Raw genomic sequence first — 19647 nt, 5'->3', positions numbered from 1 at the left:
GAATTGTATAGATCATTTTTGTGAATGACAAACAGATATGGTACAGTGTAAGGGACAACATCAGGTTCTCTGTCAATGTCAAAGTATGGCAGGGTGTATAGATGAAGGCAGAGCACCTCGTGGATACCTTCGGCTCTGAAGTTCCTGCTTACTGAACAAAGCATGAACCTGGGCTGATCGGAGGCCTCCGAGCATAGTAGTTTGTGACTGGAGCCGCAGCGAATCCCACGGTGGTTCAGCAGGCATCTGAAATAGTGTAGCCGTGACAGGACGGTTGTTTCTACGTCTTGGGCAGTTATGGCCTCCAATTGACTCCACAGACGCTCTACAGTAATTTCAATGGCGACAAGTGAGTCCTTATGGAAAGAGTGGATGGAAAAACCGATTGTGGTTCACACTTCCATGATGCGTCTCTCATACCTGCTGCTGCAGCTGCTCGGGGCCATATTGTTTGTAGAACATCGGATGTGTCTGCTGTCTCACCCCACATGCAAACTTCCCCACCAAGTACTAGCTTTTGCTGGTCTTTGTCACTGATCCCATCGAGTGGCTCGCCACTGTAGACATCTTCCCAGGGAACATCAAGATGATCAAGGTACCAGACACCTTGATTGCTCATTATACATCTGAAACCCTTTGCCACAACCTTAGGGCAGACTCCAGGCCCCAGCCTGAAGTGTTTCATAAGTTAAACTTATTTAGCACTATGCATCGGCCACTAGTTTGGATATGGAAGATATGACATGTCAGGAAATGAAAGAAACAGGTTGTGTAGCATAAAATTGATTTGATTTACCAGTTGTGCACCACTGTCAGAGGATTGAGGCTTTCTTTGAATGAATTGAAGGTTTCTTCCCTGCAGGCGCAAGTCAAAGTTAAAGCTCATCCTCTTCCCTTCAAACTCAAAAGTTCTATCTAAACAAGGATACAAGGAACAGACCAATTCACAGGAATCCAGTTTAGTTTAATTGCCAACTCTTGGGCCCTCAGAACAAAGTATTTGTAAGCATCCTTTGTGGTCATGTTGCGCTCATTAAGCCTGGAATTGGGGATGTTAAAACAATTAAATAAAAGGAACATCTAGCAACAGATATCAATAAATTGTGGATTAAACCTAGTTGTTGGATAAGGTTCCATACCACTGCCTCACATGAGGTGTTGTGTTCCAGCACCCTGTAATGGATATTAGAATGAGCTGGGAAAAACTTCAGGATAAACAAAAAGGCACTCGTAACTAAAATATCTATATATCAGCATCTATTTAGGCACGATAGCTCTCTGCACTGGGTACGGCCCTAGTGTTACTGTGCTCAACAGACAACACATGGAGAAAAATCACACAAGATCCATTTGAGCAACAGAAGTAATGTCACTTACTATTATTTTGCCTATCAATACAAAAAAATATCTATGAAGGTGGTATGAATCACTCTGGTCAGAGTGTTTCTGAAAAATAGAATGGAAGTTGTAGTTGAAAGTGATACAATAGAGCAAACATAAATGATAGTATGTCATGGCACAAAAAACAGCATTATTAGAGATGCATACAACAACCTTCCTTAAAATAGAGTCAACTCTTATTTAGAAGTTAATTTGCAACATAATCGGCTAACCTGTATATACTTCATCACCACCCAAGTGAAACAGCCCGAATGGAAAGATTTTCCTCATATCTGAGAAGATAAAAAGGTCCATAATGATGAATCAATTTGTTATAATGCAGTAAATGCAAATTGGTATATACAAAAGTCAGCAGAGAAATTACAATGGATCATTATCAATATTTGGTGCACAAGTTTTGTACAGGAGGATACTCCAACTGTCATTCAATGACATTTTGTGCACATTTATGATTAATCTGCTCTTATGATTGCTTGCAGATGCTTCTAAAGCAATCCAAGAGCTCAGTCCAATCTAAGAAGAAGAACGTATAGTTTCCCAGTAGGTTTTACTGAAGGCAGATCATGAATTTCTGAAATAATAGTTCTTTGACGTAAAGATTGGCCAATTATTTTCTTAGTGTGTGACGCTAAGAGTCCTGTAATTGGTTCTTGGGGGAGCAGGCTCTGCCTCTCCTACGTTGTTTTATTCTCTACTTAATGAAATGACACGCAGCTCTCCTGCGTCGTTCAAGAAAAAAAAAGATTGGCTAATTATTTAAGTACATTTCATTAGTTGTGGAAGAGCATATTTCAGCAAAACACAACACAATATTGAGTTGGTCAGATCATATTTCTAATGAGTTGTGGAACACCGTTTATAGATAAGTACTAAGTACAGTTTGGAAAATAAATTCCTATGCCAGATGAAATGAACTTGTATAGGGGCTCACATATTCCACATGCCACATTGAATAATTTCAATGTATTCCTTTTTGCTTTCTTCAAAAAAATAACATATGGTGTGAAAATAATATGAACTGGATGAGTATTTGTCCGATTAGTATTCAAGTTCTCATATGACTTAACCAGATTGAGAAAGAAGTGTGAAAGGAACTAACCAGACAAAATTCCTGAAACTACTTCAAATGTAAAATTACTAGAGACATCTAATGGCTCTGTACAATTGGGAGAAGGCCAGAGCTTTGGGTATCCATTTCCCCTGCAAAAAGTAAATTTGTGCATAAATTTTCAAGAGCAAATAATGCAGAAAAGCCGCATAACCATTGTAAACATTTGGATGCCTAATCAGATAACCTAGTTCGACTTGTATGCATTATTTTTAGTTGAAATGTAAATCAACGGATCAAAATCAAATAAGGGGAACTATGATGATTTATTGATATGGGTACCATATACCCAGGAGCAGTGGCGAAGCTTGGGCTAAATTCTAGCAGGGGCCAATGAAACTAATTAGGTCGTAGCAAAGAGCAAGTCTACAAAATATTGCATAGTGGGCTCTAATTCTAGAAGCTTTCCTGGCCAGGGGTGGCCTCGGCCCACGTTGGCCTCAATGAAGCTCTGTCCTGCCCAGGAGCGACTAACTGCTTGATGAATCAATACTTGTAACACTAAATGATGCCATGAAATATCAACCAGTAATTTCTTCAATTGTGCAGGAGATAATTAAGTCACACTTAACAAAGCAACTGGCAAAAATCTACACTGGAGGGAGAAGTCACTCTGTCTCTCTGAACATCATAAGAAAAGCTACAGGCAAACTCACCATGATTCTGCATGACCAGGCACGTCAATTTCGGCCATGACATTGATACCTGTGAAAAGTAAAGAATAGTACTAGTAAGCAAGATATTACAAAATGCAGTGATATATGAAAACATCCTATGCTAATTTACCCTCCCCCTTTTTCTCTCTTTTCTTCTCCTAGTACAGTTTGTTTCTCCTTTGGGTTTTTTTGCCTTGTACAGCACCTTTTCCTACTTAAATAAATATATTTTACTACAGTGGGGTTCCCCTTGCTGTTTTCTCTCAGGACAGAAAAAAAAAACCTATGACTTGTAATTTCTGACTGAAATAGTTATATAATATAGTCAATTAGATCAAAGACATATATGCATGGATTTTCTATGACTGCACTCTGAAGTAGAAAGTGACCGAAAGTACCTCTTTTCTTAGCGTAGCTTTACCGTGGCGAAGTATGAGGCAAGATATGGAAGCAATTAGAGAACATCAGTCAGCAAAAGAACTAAGATGAGAAAAAAAAAGCTAATGCTAAAGTCGAATGATATAATGACATACTTCACAATATCGTGTGCATCTTCCACGGTGTAGCGCTCCCATTTGGAGTATGAACCTTTCCAAAGGTTTGGATATGTTGGCACCTCCAATGGAAAGGATTGTTCATCGATGATATGCCAATGAAGAACGTTCTACTGGACAGAACTCCAGGTTTCAGTACAAGGGAGTTCTGGTAGTGGTAGGATAACAAGCACAGCCCAGAAGACGGTAGTATTACCAGCTTAGAAAATGACATAGAGTCGATCACTTGCTTAATAACATCAACCGGAAGATAATGCCGTGAGGTGTCTGCAATACATGCGATAGACGCAAAATTAATGATTTCACACTTTATGTTTTGTTTCTTGTTGATAACTCATAGTGATTTTAGTACAAGCGTTAAGCTACATTTTTACCTAGGAGCAGCCCACGAAAAGCAAAGCGGGGCTCATCTTGAATATGCCATGGGGCATTGCGCACTTCAACATTTTTGGTGTCATAGTTGAAAACACAAAGTTGACTGAATGTCTGCAAATCCATTAAACAGGCAATGTTTATGTGCATGCTCCAAAATCTTAAAACATCAAAATTTAAGTATTAACTAGCTCTTCAGAGATCATGCAAAACAAGTTTACAATCAGCAGGCTTAAAAGTAAAAGCCGAGTAAAATTTGAAAACAAAAAGGTGTCATTTGGACACTCAGTTCGTACCTCCAGTCCTCGAATGGCTCCATATATTGTGTTTGCCTGCAAGTACAGATAATGTATGGCTTCAGTTACAACTTACAACATCAAAGCACATAAAATTGAAAGCCAAATAACTTTGCAAACCAAGCATATGCTTGGTAAAAGAAAAAAGATCAATAAAATGCAAGTATGCCAGCATGTGTGCACTCAATCATAGGCCTAGTGCATATGGATAAGGAAGACAACTGTGACTAAAATCATGCCCTGAAGACTACTTGCACAAGATATTAAGTGATTGGTATGTCAGTGGTGCTTAATAGTTTATCTCAACTGCCTTACGAACTTCAATCACTAACCATTGTTTAGTTCATTCTGATTAAGAAAACTCTAACAACTAGAACAATTCCAGGTTTCCAGTGAAAAGCACCAACAACGCAAAGGAGTAACATCCGAAAAGATTGGAGAACTAGTAACTGTACAGTCAACTCTGAAAGCCGCACAATTCGCAGGCGATCGAGGAGGCAGGGAGCATGGCTGCACCGAATTGAACAAAAGAAACAGAGCAGAACCGTGGGGGGAAGAGGCCAGACGACCAGACCTCAATGATTGCTCCTCTGACGATGGAATTGACGCCGCCGGCCGCCCCCACGTAGATGGCGTAGCTCTCGTCCACCCCCAGCGCCAACTACATACATACACGGAACCGAAGAAAAAATGTCAGACCGGCCGGTGCACTGACTGACTGATTCAGACGAAAGCAGCCAGCCAGCAAGCTACACTACGCACCGTGTCGTTGGCGGAGTTGACGACGACGGTGAGCCTGGTGACGTCGTACCGCGCCCCGCGCGGGCGCACGGCGTGCGCCCACGGCGCGAACACGAGGCCCCGGTACCGCTGGAACGCCTCGGCCACGGCCAGGGAGCGGCCGCCGGGGCCCTGCGGGTCGAGCGCGAGGTCCGGGTCCACCGTCAGGGTCCGGGACCCGGACGAGACGCTCTTGGGAAGCGGCCATAGGTAGACGGGCTCGCCAGCGGAGGACGCGTTCGCGGCCGGCGACGCGTGGCGCCGCGCGCCGGCGGCGGCGGCGAGGAGGGGGAGGAGGGCGGAGAGGAGGTAAGCGCGGAGGTTGGGGGGCATTTTGGGAAGGTTGGGTAGAATTTTAATGTGCTGACGGAGTGATGGTTTTCAGTGATTTGGATGACACGGAGAGAATCGCAGGATCAAATTTATATACGTGGCCAAACAACTCGAGCGTTTTTTCGTAGAGGTCCTCAATGTTTAGGTCCCATTGGAGTGGACACTTTTGAGTTAAGTGCTAATGTCTGTTAAAAGAAGGTTTGCAAGAAAAGGAAAGAAATTAAGGGCTTGTTTAGTCACTAAACTTTAGTCACCTTAGTAGCAAAACTTTCAAACAAACTGACTAAAAATGGGCTAAAATAGTAGCTAAACTTTAGTTACCCAAGAGTAGCTAAAAGTGAGGTAAAGTGCCCAATGGACAAGGGCTGCTCCTTATTATTGCTGGTCCACAACCCCTGCTTTGGGCATTTATTAGGGGTAGTTTAGTCTTTCTTAAACTGTTTTAATGACCTTTAGTCACTTTTAGTCGGAGAAACCAAATATGGATGACTAAAGTTTAGTCACTAGTTTTAGTAGCTAAATTTTAGTTAATGAGACAAATCATGTTCTAAGAGTAATAAATCAGAACCTTCTTACACCAAGGGGGTGTTTAGTTCGCGAAATGAAAAATTTTGGATGTCACATCGGATGTTTCGGAGATATCGGAAGGGGTTTTCGAATAGTAATAAAAAAACTAATTACATAGCTTGTCTGGAAACTGCGAGACGAATTTATTAAGCCTAATTAATCTATCATTAGCGCATGTTAGTTACTGTAGCATTTATGCCTAATCATAGACTACTTAGTCTTAAAACATTCGTCTCGCGATTTCCAACCAAACTGTGCAATTAGTTTTTTTTATCTATATTTAATACTCCATGCATATGCCGCAAGATTCGATGTGATAGTTTAGGGTGAAAATTTTTTGAACTAAACCAGGCCCAAGTTGTTTTTTTAAGATTCAGAACCTGCCGGCTTACACTAGTTTTTTTTTTTAATCTAGAGCAAGCCTTTAAAAATTAGTGTTTATGTAAGTGCAAGGACACCATGTAGACCGGCGGTCATGGCGGAGCAAGCCGCCTGTCAAGTCTCCTGCTCTTGGCTCGCTAACCTCCAAATTATAAAACATTTTGGTTTTTTTAATGTATTATTTTTATTATGTGTTTAGAGATAGTGTATATGAATATATCTAAGTGTATAGCAAAATTATATATCTATACTATAAAAGAGCGAAGTAATTGAAAAATACCTGTTATCTAAAGATCTCTACTCACCCTATGTTTTAACCTTTAGATGTGATTTGAGATCTTGATCTAAGCGATAATAAACGTCATTACCTCCTAACAAGTGGGCCACATCTTACAAAATGTAAGATTTTTGCGTTCCTGTCATACAATTCCATCGCCGGCGTTGTTTTTTTTTTCACCGAGATAATTTTATACCTGCACGCACCCACTCCCGAACGATCACGACGACTTTCACCGAGACAAAATTCTACCCGAGACAAAATTCTACCCACCTTACCTCCTGTTCTGCCTGTCTGTACACATGCACGGCGTCACGTTTGTTGGTTTCCCGCGGCACGGAGTCACGCATGCGAGATCAGAAAATTCGTCGGGTTCCCGCGGCACGTCAATCACGGCGTCACGTTCATCGGTTTCCCACCGCACGGAGTCACACATGCGTTATCAGAAAGTCCACCGCATCCTTCCGGGCCTCGGCATACAGTACGCGCCGTGAACGCGTGTCCAGCAGCAGCTTCATCTGCAGGTCTCCAGCGGCCGGCACCACCTTCACGTCTGTAGCTACTGACCTGCCGTCGTGAACACCTACAGCTCTCTCTCTCTCTACCTGACACATCAGAAGCCAGAAGTTTGATTAATGCAGGTATACGATTTTTTATTTTTGTGTTGATATGATCTAATAATAAAAATTGATTACGTTCTATTAAATATTGATTAATATAATATGTGTTGCGTGTTTATTAAAATTGTTTTGAACTCTCTTTCAACTACATGTATCGAAAAAGTAATAATCTACTCTTTTCCGACTTGCAAGTTGCAAATTATTCTGAACTCTCTTTTGCGTGTTTATTAAAATTATTTTGAACTCTCTTTCAACTACATGTATCGAAAAAGTAATAATCTACTCTTTTTCGACTTGCAAGTTGCAAATTATTCTGAACTCTCTTTCAACTACATGTTTCTATAAAGTAATCTACTCTTTTTCCGACTTGCAAGTTGCAACTAAACCTGAATTGCTTAAATGCATTTATCTTTAATTTTTTGTTTCACTATTGCTTTAAAATTCCTTGTTTGCAGTGCTCTATATTAATATAAACAAGACAACCTAAACCTTATTATGGCTTCGACCACAAGATAAGATGGTAATCTGACCACAAGACAAGGTGGCAATGTTCAAGGTGATATGTTATTTGTTTTTTAAAAATCAGTCTATGTGCATTTTTTATTTCAAAATCAAATAACATTTTCATATATTTGTTAGAGGATGAAGTCAGGCTTGGAGAATAGAAATTCAATAGGATGTAAAAGGAAACATGAAGCACAAGCTATTGATGTAATGACTTGTAATAAAGATGTTGAAAGACGGGCTAGAAGCCGAGAATATCAGCGTAACTATCGTGCACGGTTACGGGCTAAGGCTGTTGGTAACCAAAAAGAGCATCCTGATCCTAGCATGATAATAGCGGAGCAACCAGGTTTGATTTAAACTTGAGAGAATTCCTTATTTGACACTGAAGAAATGACCCGTTCCTTTCTTGACCCTCGAAAAATTTTCGTTCCCTATTTGACACCGAGTTCAACTTTCGTTCCTTCCATGACACTCCGTCGCATTTTCCATCCGGCCACCATTAACTGCGTTGTGAAAAGATGATTTTGCCCCTATGGGCCCCACCACCCTTCTCCCTCCTCTCCTCCAGGCCACCGTGTCCTCCCCCAGTCCGCGGCCGCGCCACCTGAGAACGCCGCCGGCCGTCCCCGCCACCCATGGGCCCACCGAGCCCATCCATGGGCAGCCGTCGACGCTCGCTGGATCCGCCGCCGGGGTGCATCCTCCACCGTCGAGCCGAATCCGGCTTCCCCACCAACAGATCCAGCCGCTGCCGCGCCCATGCCCGCCCTCGATTTGCCGCCGGCGAGCTCGCTAGATCCGTGGGTGGATTCGCGCGCCCCGAGGTTAGATCCGCGAGCCCCGAGGCCAGATCTCGCCGGACTCCACCGTCGTCGTCGCGGCCGCCTGCTCCACCGCGCCACCATCGTCGCCGCTTCTAGTCCACCGCCGGTCGCCCGAGGCCGGATCCGCACGCCCCGAGGCTGGATCCGTGAGCCCCAAGGCCGGATCCGCGCGCCCCGAGGCCAGATCTCGCTGGACTCCACCGTTGTCGTCGTGGCCGCCTGCTCCACCACGCCACCGTCGTCGCTGCTTCTAGTCTACCGCCGGTCGCCATCGAGGAGAGGGAGGAGCGCGGAAGGGAGGGGCGCCACCGCGCCTAGGGAAGGGAGGGCCGCCGTCGCGCCTAGGGAAGGGAGGAGCACCGCCGCGCCATGGGAAGGGAGGACCACCGCCGTGCTCAGGAGGGAGAGGGGCTCGGAATGGAGAGTTGGAGGGAGGGAGGGAGAGAGAATGGAGAGAGGGAGAGAGTGGAGGGCACCATCGGGAGGGACGGGCGTGTCTGCGCGACTGCGAGGAGACGGAGGGAGCGAGGCGACTGCCTGGAGGAGGAGAGGAGAAGGGTGGTGGGGCCCACAGGGGCAAAATCGCCTTTTCACAGCGCAGTTAACGGTGGCCGGATGGAAAACGCGACGGAGTGTCACGGAAGGAACGAAAGTTGAACTCGGTGTCAAATAGGGAACGAAAATTTTTTGAGGGCCAAAAAAGGAACGGGTCATTTCTTCAGTGTCAAATAAGGAATTCTCTCTTTAAACTTATGTTAATTATATTACTACAATACTATTACATGTTATAAATGTGTAATAGAATTAATTGCAATGTGAAACAGAACATACTGGTGTGCAGTCTAATGATAAAGAGGCAGAAAGACAGGCTAGAAATCAGGAATATCAACGTAACTATCATGCAAAGTTAAGGGCCAAGGCCAGTGCTAATGAAGAATATCATCCTAATTCAAACATGATGATAGCAAACAACACAGATTTTATTACAAATTTGAAATATTACTGCAGTACTATTAAATGTTATATATTTGAGGCAAAACACACTGAAATGTGAAACAGAACATACTGGTGTGTAGTGTAATGATAAAGATGCAGACACAGAAAGACAGGCTAAAATTCAGGAATATCACCGTAACTATCGTGCAAAGTTAAGGGCTAAGGTCGATGTTAACGAACAACGTCATCCTAATCCAAGCATGTTGATTGCAAACAACACAGGTTTGATTACAGATTTGGTTATTGCAAGATTATTATTAAACTCATTGGTCTAATGTTAATAAAGTATTCAACTATTTATAATAATATATTATTGTGTTTAGGTAGGATTGAAATTATGAAACAAGAGAATCTTGCATACAGCAACAAAAAACCTAGCTGTGCCACTCGGTTAGCCTCTCGCACAGTTTTTCTCTGACTTGTTAAAACAGAATGTTTATCTGGTCAAGCCAACGAAACAAAAAAAACCTTATAAAGAATAACACAGGGGCTAATTGAAAGTAATGTTGTGAAGCCACAAAGAATCAAGGTAGGGAGTTTTAGATTTCAAATGAACAAACAATATGCAAGAGACAGAATGGACACCTTTCCAAATGTATCATGGTCACATAATTCTACCATGAGCAAATTATGCAGTGCATCTTGTACAATGAATCAAATGTCTGGTTCCATATTGGATTTAGCGTGCTTGTCACGACCTGCAATAATACTAAATTCTGAGAGCCTTGAAAAAAAATATGGACGTACATAACTCTGAGATTGGGAAAGATAATAACCTTCGTCTTCTTTTTGGTTTCTCACCTCTTTAAGTACAGGACCACAAATGGGTCAGCCTTGCCACCAATGTCTATAGGTGGCAAGTGAAAGCATCTAGGCCCCTAGTTGGGTTTTGGTGATTAATGACAATACAAGATTACTATGACTAACGTGTGTTTTGCAGATGCAATTAAGTTAGGTCATGGTAATAGAGATCGATTGGGCAATCAAAGTTGTCATGCCCCTACGATGGAAATCGTTTCGGTTTTCAAAGGATGGACGACAAGGTTAAGGATGACTAGTTCTAAGTGTCGATTGGAGTTGGAGAGACACTTAGAGTAGTTTAGGACTTTATTTTTCCTTTGGCCATACTATTAAGGGGGGTATGGACGGGTAGCTTGACCTAGTTGAGTCTAGTGAGTTAGGTGTGGTGCATACTTATTAAAACTAGCTCTAGGTAGCTCCTACGAATGCCTAAGATCCTTTGGAGCAAACTTCATTCACATATGATCGAGAGTTGGAAGTGAATGGAGGGTCAAATGTTGACCGGACGCTGGCCCCGGTGCGACCGGACGCTGGCCGCAGGGTCCGGTCAGTTCATTTGATCAGCAGTCTACGTTTGGTGCGACCAGACGCTGGAGAGGTCAAGTGACCGGACGCTGAAAGGCAGCGTCCGGTCGACTCCAGTAAGGTTCCAGAGACGGGAATCTGCGACCGGACACGTCCAGTCAGTACTGACCGGACCCTGAGGGTTCAGCATCCGGTCAAGTCCAGTAAGGTTCCAGTAAGGGTTTAATGCGATCGGACGTGTCTGGTCAACACATTTTTACTGGTTCGCGGGTTGAACTGACCGGAGCGTCCGGTCAACATGACCGGAGCGTCCGGTCACCCCGCAGAAGCTCATAACGGTTCGTTTTTCAGGCTGCCTTATAAATAGAAGCTCCACTCATGTGTGAAGTCACTTTTGCTCATTCCAATAGCTGAGAAACACGTTTGTGAGTGCCAAGAAGAGCAAGGTCCTAGTGAGGTGATTGAGATTTGAGAATCCAAGAGAGTAGCCTCATTAGTGAATCAAGAGTAGTCAAGTGTGCATCCATCTTCTCATTAGGCTTCGCGTGGTCAAGTGAGAGTTCATGCTTGTTACTCTTGGTGATCGCCATCACCTAGATGGCTTAGTGGTGATTGGGAGCTTGGTGATCACCCGGCGGAGCTTGTGGGTGATCCAACTCAAGTTGTGAGCGGCTTTGGGTGATTCGCCACGACGGAGTGTCGAAGAATCAACCCATAGAGAGCACTTGATCCTTGCACGGATCAAGGGGGAGCTACACCCTTGCGTGGGTGCTCCAACGAGGACTAGTGGGGAGTGGCGACTCTTCGATACCTCGGCAAAACATCGCCGCGTTCCTCTCTCTCTTTACTTTGAGCATTTACTTTGAGTATTTACTTTGAGCAATTCAATACTTGTCTTTACATTCATAGAATTGCCATGCTAGAGTAAGTTTGGAACATAGGTTGCAAGTCCTTTGTGCGTTAGTTTGATAGAAACACTTTTCTAGGCACAAGGGGTTAATTGGGCTATCCGTAGAATTTGATTATTGCAAGAAAATTTAGAATTAGCCCAATTCACCCCCCCCTCTTGGGCATCTTGATCCTTTCAATTGGTATCAGAGCCTCGTGCTCACGGTTTTAAGCTTAACCGCTTAGAGCAAGATGTCTCACGGGGATGGACCTCCTCCTATCTTTGAGGGAGATGACTTTCCATATTAGAAAATTCGTATGGAGGCGTACTTAGAAGCTCTAGACGTTGGTATTCTTAGAGCCACCTCACAAGGCTTCCCAAAACCTCAGGATGCTACTAACCTACAAGGCGATGAGGTTAACTATGAAAAATGGAATGCAAAGGCTCGAAACACCATCTTTAGAGGCCTTTGCAAAGATGTGTTTAACCGTGTAAGGAACCACAAAGACGCACATGCACTATGGTCGGACGTTTGTGCGCTCCATGAGGGAACCAAGAGTGAGCATAAGGAACGCTATCATCTTGTGATTAAAAAGCTAAATTCATTTGAGATGCTTCCCAAAGAAAGTGCTAATGAGATGTATTCTCGTTTAAATGTTCTTGTAGAGGAAGTCAATGGGCTTGGACTTACTCAAATGTCACCATCCGATGTTGTGAGAAAGATCTTGAGTGTCCTCCCCATTGACAAATATGGGCACATTGTGATCGTGCTACATCAAGGTGATCTTTCCGCCGCTACACCGACACAAATCTTGGGAAAGATCAATGCTCATGAGATGTACATGCACATCACCCCACAAGATGGCTCATCCTCTACAAAGAAGAAAGAGAAGGACTTAGCATTCAAAGCTAGCCAAGATAAGGGCAAAGCAAGACTTGTATGAGAGCTCAAGTGATGAAGAAGATGATGAAGAAAGTCTTGCTCTCATGGTGAAGAAGACCGCCAAGATGCTAAAGAAACTAAACAAGAGTGGCATCAAGTTTGATGACAAGAAGAAGAAGTTCTTCACTAGCTCAAGAAGAAAGCCAATCTCCGAGATGGATTGCTACAATTGTGGTGAGCTTGGCCATCTTGCTCATCAATGCACAAAGCCCAAGAAAGACAAGTTCAAAAACAAAAACAAGGGCAAGAAAGATGACTCAAGCAATGAAGATGAAGATGAGAAAAAAAAGAACAAGCCATACAAGAAGAGAGATGGCAAAAAGAGAGACTTCCACAAGAAGAAGAAGAGTGGAAAGGCCTACATCATCGGTGATTGGCTCACAGACATTGATTCATCAAGTGGATCATCCAATGATGATAGTGACAATGAGAAGGTGGCCGCCATTGCTATTGATCTTGCATCTTTACCGCCACCATCGCCATCATCCTCTACACACTTATGCCTTATGGCCAAGGGTGAACGCAAGGTAACTAAGAGTGATGATAGTAGTGATGATGAGCAAGCTAGTGATGATGATAGCGATAGCGATGATGATGATTCACCTACATATGATGATCTTGTCAAAATACTAAGAAAATACACTAAGATCATTAGAAAGAGTAGAGCTACAAATGAAAAGCTTGATGCTAAAAATGATTCACTCTTAGCTAAGTGTGATACATTGGAAAAGGCTAATGATGAGCTTAGAGAAACTAATGATGCTATATCATCCAAACTCAAGGAGCTCAAATCTTCCAAGAAAGAGCTTAAAGATAAACATGATAAACTTGAGTGGGTGCACAATGAACTCATCACTAGCCACAACAAGCTAAAAGATGAATACACTACTCTTAAGATTAATCATGATACTCTTATTATTGCTCAAGAATTTTTACCAAATGAGCCACATGATGCTACTAACCATGTTGTCAAGATTGATATAGCTACTTCATGTGATGATTTAATTGATGAGAGCATTGAGCATGGGTCTAGTAGCAAAGGCAAGCAAGTGGTTGAGTGCAATGACTATGATGAGTATGTCAAGCTCAAGAGTGATAATGAGAAACTCATGAAAGATCTTGAAGAGCTGAAAAGCCACAACATCATTGTGCTAGAAACTCTTGATCATGACAAAGAGTTGATCCTTGAGAATGAGAAGCTCAAAGAAGAAAACAAGAAGCTCAAGAAAGAAAAGAAAGATGATGCTCTAAAAGAAGAAAATAAGAAGTTCAAGTTAGAGAAAGAGCATCTCAAGATTGGATTGAGCAAGTTTGCTAGAGGCAAGCATCTCCAAAGTGAGCTACTCATGAACACCGTCATGAAGATGGATAGAAATGGCATTAGATATGTGGCAAGTATAGAGAAGAAGAAGGCTCAAGTTCAACAACAACAATCAAAGCCAAAGCCAAAGCCAAAGAGATGTTTTGAGTGTGGACAAGAAGGCCACTTTGCTCATGAGTGTCAAACTCCACCGCCACAACCCTTGCCCAAGCATGCTAGACCCTTTGCTTTCAATGCTCACTACATGCTTAGAAAAGACTCTAGTGGAAAGATTAAAGTCATGTTCTAAGGTCCCCCTAACAAGAATAGGCCTAAGAAGATTTGGGTGGCTAAGTCACTTGTTGAGAAGGTGAAGGGCCCTCAACAAGTTTGGATTCCTAAAGCTTGAATCTCTTGTGTGTAGGTGAACCACAAGACTAGTGGAAGTCATTGGGTTATTGATAGTGGTTGCACTCAACATATGACCGGTGATCCTCATATGTTCACCTCACTAGATGAAGAGGTAGATGGACAAGAGAAAATAACATTTGGAGATAACTCAAAGGGCAAGGTTAAAGGATTGGGCAAAGTGGCAATATCAAATGATCATTCCATCACCAATGTGCTCTATGTTGCTTCATTGAGCTTCAACTTGCTATCCGTTGGGCAATTGTGTGATCTTGGCTTCTAATGCTTGTTCACCAAGAAGGAGGTTGTTGTATCCAAGGTAGATGACAATCAAGTGATATTCAATGGATTTAGATACAACAACTTATATCTAGTTGACTTCACCTCCGAAGATGCAAATTTGAAGACTTGCCTATTCACCAAAACAACACTTGGGTGGCTATGGCATAGAAGACTTGCTCATGTTGGGATGGGCTCACTCAAGAAGCTTATGAAGAATGATTTGGTGAGAGGATTGAAGTATGTGAAGTTCGAGAAGGACAAGCTTTGTAGTGCATGTCAAGCCGGCAAGCAAGTTGCAAACACTCATCCAACCAAAGCTTTTATGTCAACCACAAGAGTGCTAGAACTCCTACATATGGATTTATTTGGACCAACAACATACAAGAGTTTGGGAGAGAATCTCTATTGTCTTGTGATTGTGGATGACTATTCAAGGTATACATGGGTGTTCTTCCTTCATGATAAATCCGAAGTTGCATCTTGCTTCAAGAAGTTTGCCAAGAGAGCTCAAAATGAATTTGAAGTGAAGCTTAAGAAGATAAGAAGTGACAACGGAAAAGAATTTGACAACACAAACATTGAAGCTTATTGTGATGAAGTTGGGATCAAGCATGAAGTCTCCGCAACTTATACTCCTCAACAAAATGGTGTAGTTGAGAGGAAGAACCAGACTTTGATCACTCTTGCAAGAACAATGCTAGATGAGTACAACACCCCCGAAGCTCTATGGGCGGAAGCAATCAACACCGCATGCTATGCATCAAACCGCCTATTCCTTCAAAAGTTCCTTGGCAAGACACCTTATGAGTTGCTCAATGGGAAGAAGCCGGACGTCTCCTTCTTTAGGGTGTTTGGTTGCAAATGCTACATCTACAAGAAGCGGCAACACCTAGGGAAGTTCCAAAGACGTTGTGATATTGGTTTTCTTGTTGGTTACTCATCAAAGTCCAAAGCATATAGAGTATTTAATCATGCCACCGGCTTGGTTGAAGAAACATATGATATGGAATTTGATGAATCTAATGGCTCCCAAGGAGCACATGAGAATCTTGATGATGTAGGTGATGAACCATTGAGGGAGGCTATGAAGAATATTTCAGTGGGAGACATCAAGCCAAAAGATGATGAAGATGATGTATAAGTCATTGATCAACCCTCTTCATCAAGTGTGCCACAAGATGGTGAAAAAGATGGGAGAGTAGAAAATGAAGATACTCATATCTCCCATGAGCAAATGGTGGTTCAAGCACAAGATATTGATGCTCCACAACCTCCTCCCCAAGTGGTCAATAGAAGAAATACACCTCTCCTACAAGATCATCCACAAGATCTCATCATAGGGAGTCCATCAAAGGGAGTAATGACTCGATCTCAAAAACTTACTTCATTTATTGCTCATCACTCTTTTGTCTCTTGCTATGAGCCTACCAAGGTAGAAGAAGCTCTTAAAGATCCGGATTGGATCAATGCCATGCATGAAGAGTTGAACAACTTCACTCGCAATGAAGTTTGGACTCTTGAAGAGCGACCAAAAGGTGCAAGAGTCATTGGAACAAAGTGGGTGTTCCGCAATAAGCAAGATGATCAAGGTGTTGTTGTGAGGAACAAGGCAAGACTAGTTGCAAAAGGGTTCTCTCAAGTTGAAGGTTTGGATTTTGGAGAGACCTTTGCACCGGTTGCAAGATTAGAAGCCATCCGTATCCTTCTTGCATATGCATCACATCATGAAATGAAACTATATCAAATGGATGTGAAAAGTGCATTTTTAAATGGCTTTATTAATGAACTAGTCTATGTTGATCAACCTCCCAGGTTTGAAGACCCTAGATATCCTAATCATGTTTATAGGTTGTCCAAGGCATTATATGGGCTTAAGCAAGCCCCAAGAGCTTGGTATGAGCGCCTTCAGGACTTCCTCATTGAGAAGGGCTTCACCATTGGGAAGGTCGACACCATACTATTCACCAAGAAGCTTGATGGGCATATCTTCATTTGTCAAGTATATGTTGATGATATCATCTTCGGATCATCAAATGAAGACTCATGCAAAGAATTTGGTGAATTGATGTCAAAGGAGTTCGAGATGTCCATGATTGGTGAGCTTACATTCTTTCTTGGTTTTCAAGTCTAGCAAATGAAAGAAGGCATCTTCATCTCTCAAGAGAAATACACAAAAGATCTTCTCAAGAGATTCAAGATGGATGAATGTAAGCCAATCAAGACACCAATGCCTACCAACAGACATCTCGACCTAGATGAGGGAGGTAACCCGGTTGATCAAACTCTCTATCGTTCTATGATTGGTAGCTTGTTGTATTTAACCGCATCTAGGTCCGACATCATGTTTAGTGTGTGTATGTGTGCTAGATTTCAAGCTAGTCCTAAGGAAACACATTTAATTGCCGTAAAAAGAATCCTTAGGTATCTTAAGCACACACCAAGCATTGGTCTTTGGTATCCCAAAGGAGCTATATTTGAATTAATTGGCTATTCCGATTCGGATTACGCCGGATGCAAAGTTGATAGAAAAAGCACATCCGGAGGGTGCCATTTGCTTGGTAGATCACTTGTGTCTTGGTCCTCCAAGAAACAAAATAGTGTGGCCTTGTCCACTGCCGAAGCGGAATACATTGCCGCAGGTGCTTGTTGTGCACAAATATTATACATGAAACAAACTTTGCTAGACTATGGTGTAGTTCTAGAAAAGGTACCTCTTTTGTGCGACAATGAAAGTGCGGTAAAACTTGCAAATAATCCGGTTCAACACTCTCACACCAAGCACATAGATATCCGCCATCACTTTCTAAGAGATCATGTTGCTAAAAATGATATATCACTAGAAGGTATAAGAACCGAAGATCAATTAGCGGATATCTTCACTAAACCGCTAGATAAGGCTACATTTTGTAGATTGCGGAATGAGCTCAATGTGCTTGATTTTAGTAACTTCACTAAAAATTGAGCTTGTGTTGTCCCTTGCATTCATTGTAATATACAACATGTTTAATTTTTGGCAATGTATATAGGGCTTGTCTAACATGGTTAAGATAACCGCCGAAAAGCGTGTGAAGAAGCTTAACCTTGGATCAAACCTGACAAGCAACTAAATTTACTTACATAGTATTGCATATACATGGATGTTGTTTTGTCGTTTTGTTCCATTTGCCCTCTTATTGCCTATTTTCCTAAAAAGAATTATAGCCTAAGGCAAAATATTTTGAAAAATATGAGGGGTTGAGAGAGGTCACTCATATCAGTCCCAATTGGTGTTTATTTGGATCTTATTCAAGTTGAGACTTGATTGGGAACAGGCAGCGTGGAGGTGAAAGGTCCTTGTTTGGTTTTGGTAATTGAGTGACAACCTAGGTGGACTAATTGTGTTTATGTGAGATACACAGGTGATTAGTCCACAGGTACTTGTGTGTGAGCAACATATGCCATGAAGGTGAAAATGGCTTGGAGATGTTGCAAAGCTCACACATGTGAAGATGAAGGAGCTCATTGCACATGAGACATGACATTGAGTCATGTGATCAAGGTGGAGAAGATCAAGACAAGACTTGGCTTGATGGACCGGTTGCAAGCGTGAAGGGCAAGTCGAAGGCTTTGGAGTGATGGACCGCATGGCGGTGAAGCTTGAGCAAGACTTGGCGCCGATGGACGATAGCAACGGTGAAGAGCAAGTAAAGTCAAGATCGATAAACCAATATGATCATGTGATGATATGAAGTGGATCATATCATTGTTGATCGTGTTGGTGCATGTGTTGCATCGACATTGGAAGAGATGGAATGGAATGCGCAAGGCAAAGGTATAACCTAGGGTATTTCATTTCACCGGTCATAGGTGTGTAGAGAAGTTTATGACCGGGTTTAGGATAGATGGCCGTACTATCAAGAGGGGCAAACTTATTTGCATATCAGTCATCTAGTGTCACTCGAGTGATCTAACTTTGCATCATAGCTAGGATCGAGTGGCGTGGCAAGTTGAGTGGCTAACATCCTTTGGGAAATGATTGTGAAAAGCTAACACACATACACATGGTGGTGTACACTTGGTGGTGTTGGCACATTTACATAGGAGGTGGTGTTTGCAGGGTTGAGATGGGTTTGGGTCCCTCTCGGGATTCGACGCTTTCGGGAAAATGGAATGCCTATTTTCTATTGTGCCGGATGCAAGTTCTTGTGGTTAGCATATTGGAGCAAGGGTGAAGAAGTTAGAAGTGAAAACGAGTTGATCGCGAAGACGCTGGCGTCGGTCAACTGACCGGACGCTGGGTCTGAAAGCACCGGACGCTGGCAGGCTGCGTCCGGTCAGGCTAACGTATGGTGACACAGAAGCTGGAGTGTGACCGGACGCTGGGCTGCGTCCGATCAAGTGTGACCGGACGCGTCCGGTCGAGGTCGGTACCTTACTGGAAACGACCGGACGCTGAGGGTTTCAGCGTCTGGTCAGTTGAAGCTACTGTGTCTGGTCCGGTCAAGTGACCGTTGGAATCGGGACACGTGGTCGTCTGCGGGCGACCGGACGCTGAGGTCCAGTGTCCGGTCAACACGACCGGAGCGTCCGGTCAGCCCGATTTTTGCCCAGTGGAGGGGTAACGGCTAGTTTAGCCCTTGGGGCTATAAATAGAAGTGGCCTTCGGCCATGGCTGGAGTTGAGCACCTTGGGGGACTTTGTGTCCATGCTTGAGAGTGCTTAGGAGCCCTCCATCTCACACATACTTGATAGCGATCATCCGATTGTGTGAGTGAGCGATTCTAGTGCGATTGCATCGTGAGGTTGCATCGAGTGGCACTAGGTGATCGAGTTGCAAGCCGGTGGTGC

The 19647-nt window shown here is 43.0% G+C and overlaps 1 pseudogene; it reads right to left on the bottom strand.

Annotated features, from left to right (window-relative positions):
- Positions 1–148: 148 nt before the first annotated feature.
- On the bottom strand, positions 149–5546 carry LOC136512215 (beta-hexosaminidase 1-like; annotated as a pseudogene).
- Between the last annotated feature and the right edge of the window lie 14101 nt (positions 5547–19647).

The sequence above is a fragment of the Miscanthus floridulus genome, chromosome 16, assembly GCF_019320115.1.
Source record: "Miscanthus floridulus cultivar M001 chromosome 16, ASM1932011v1, whole genome shotgun sequence".
NCBI classification, from domain to species: Eukaryota; Viridiplantae; Streptophyta; class Magnoliopsida; order Poales; family Poaceae; genus Miscanthus; species Miscanthus floridulus.
This window is presented reverse-complemented; position numbering and strand designations above follow the sequence as displayed.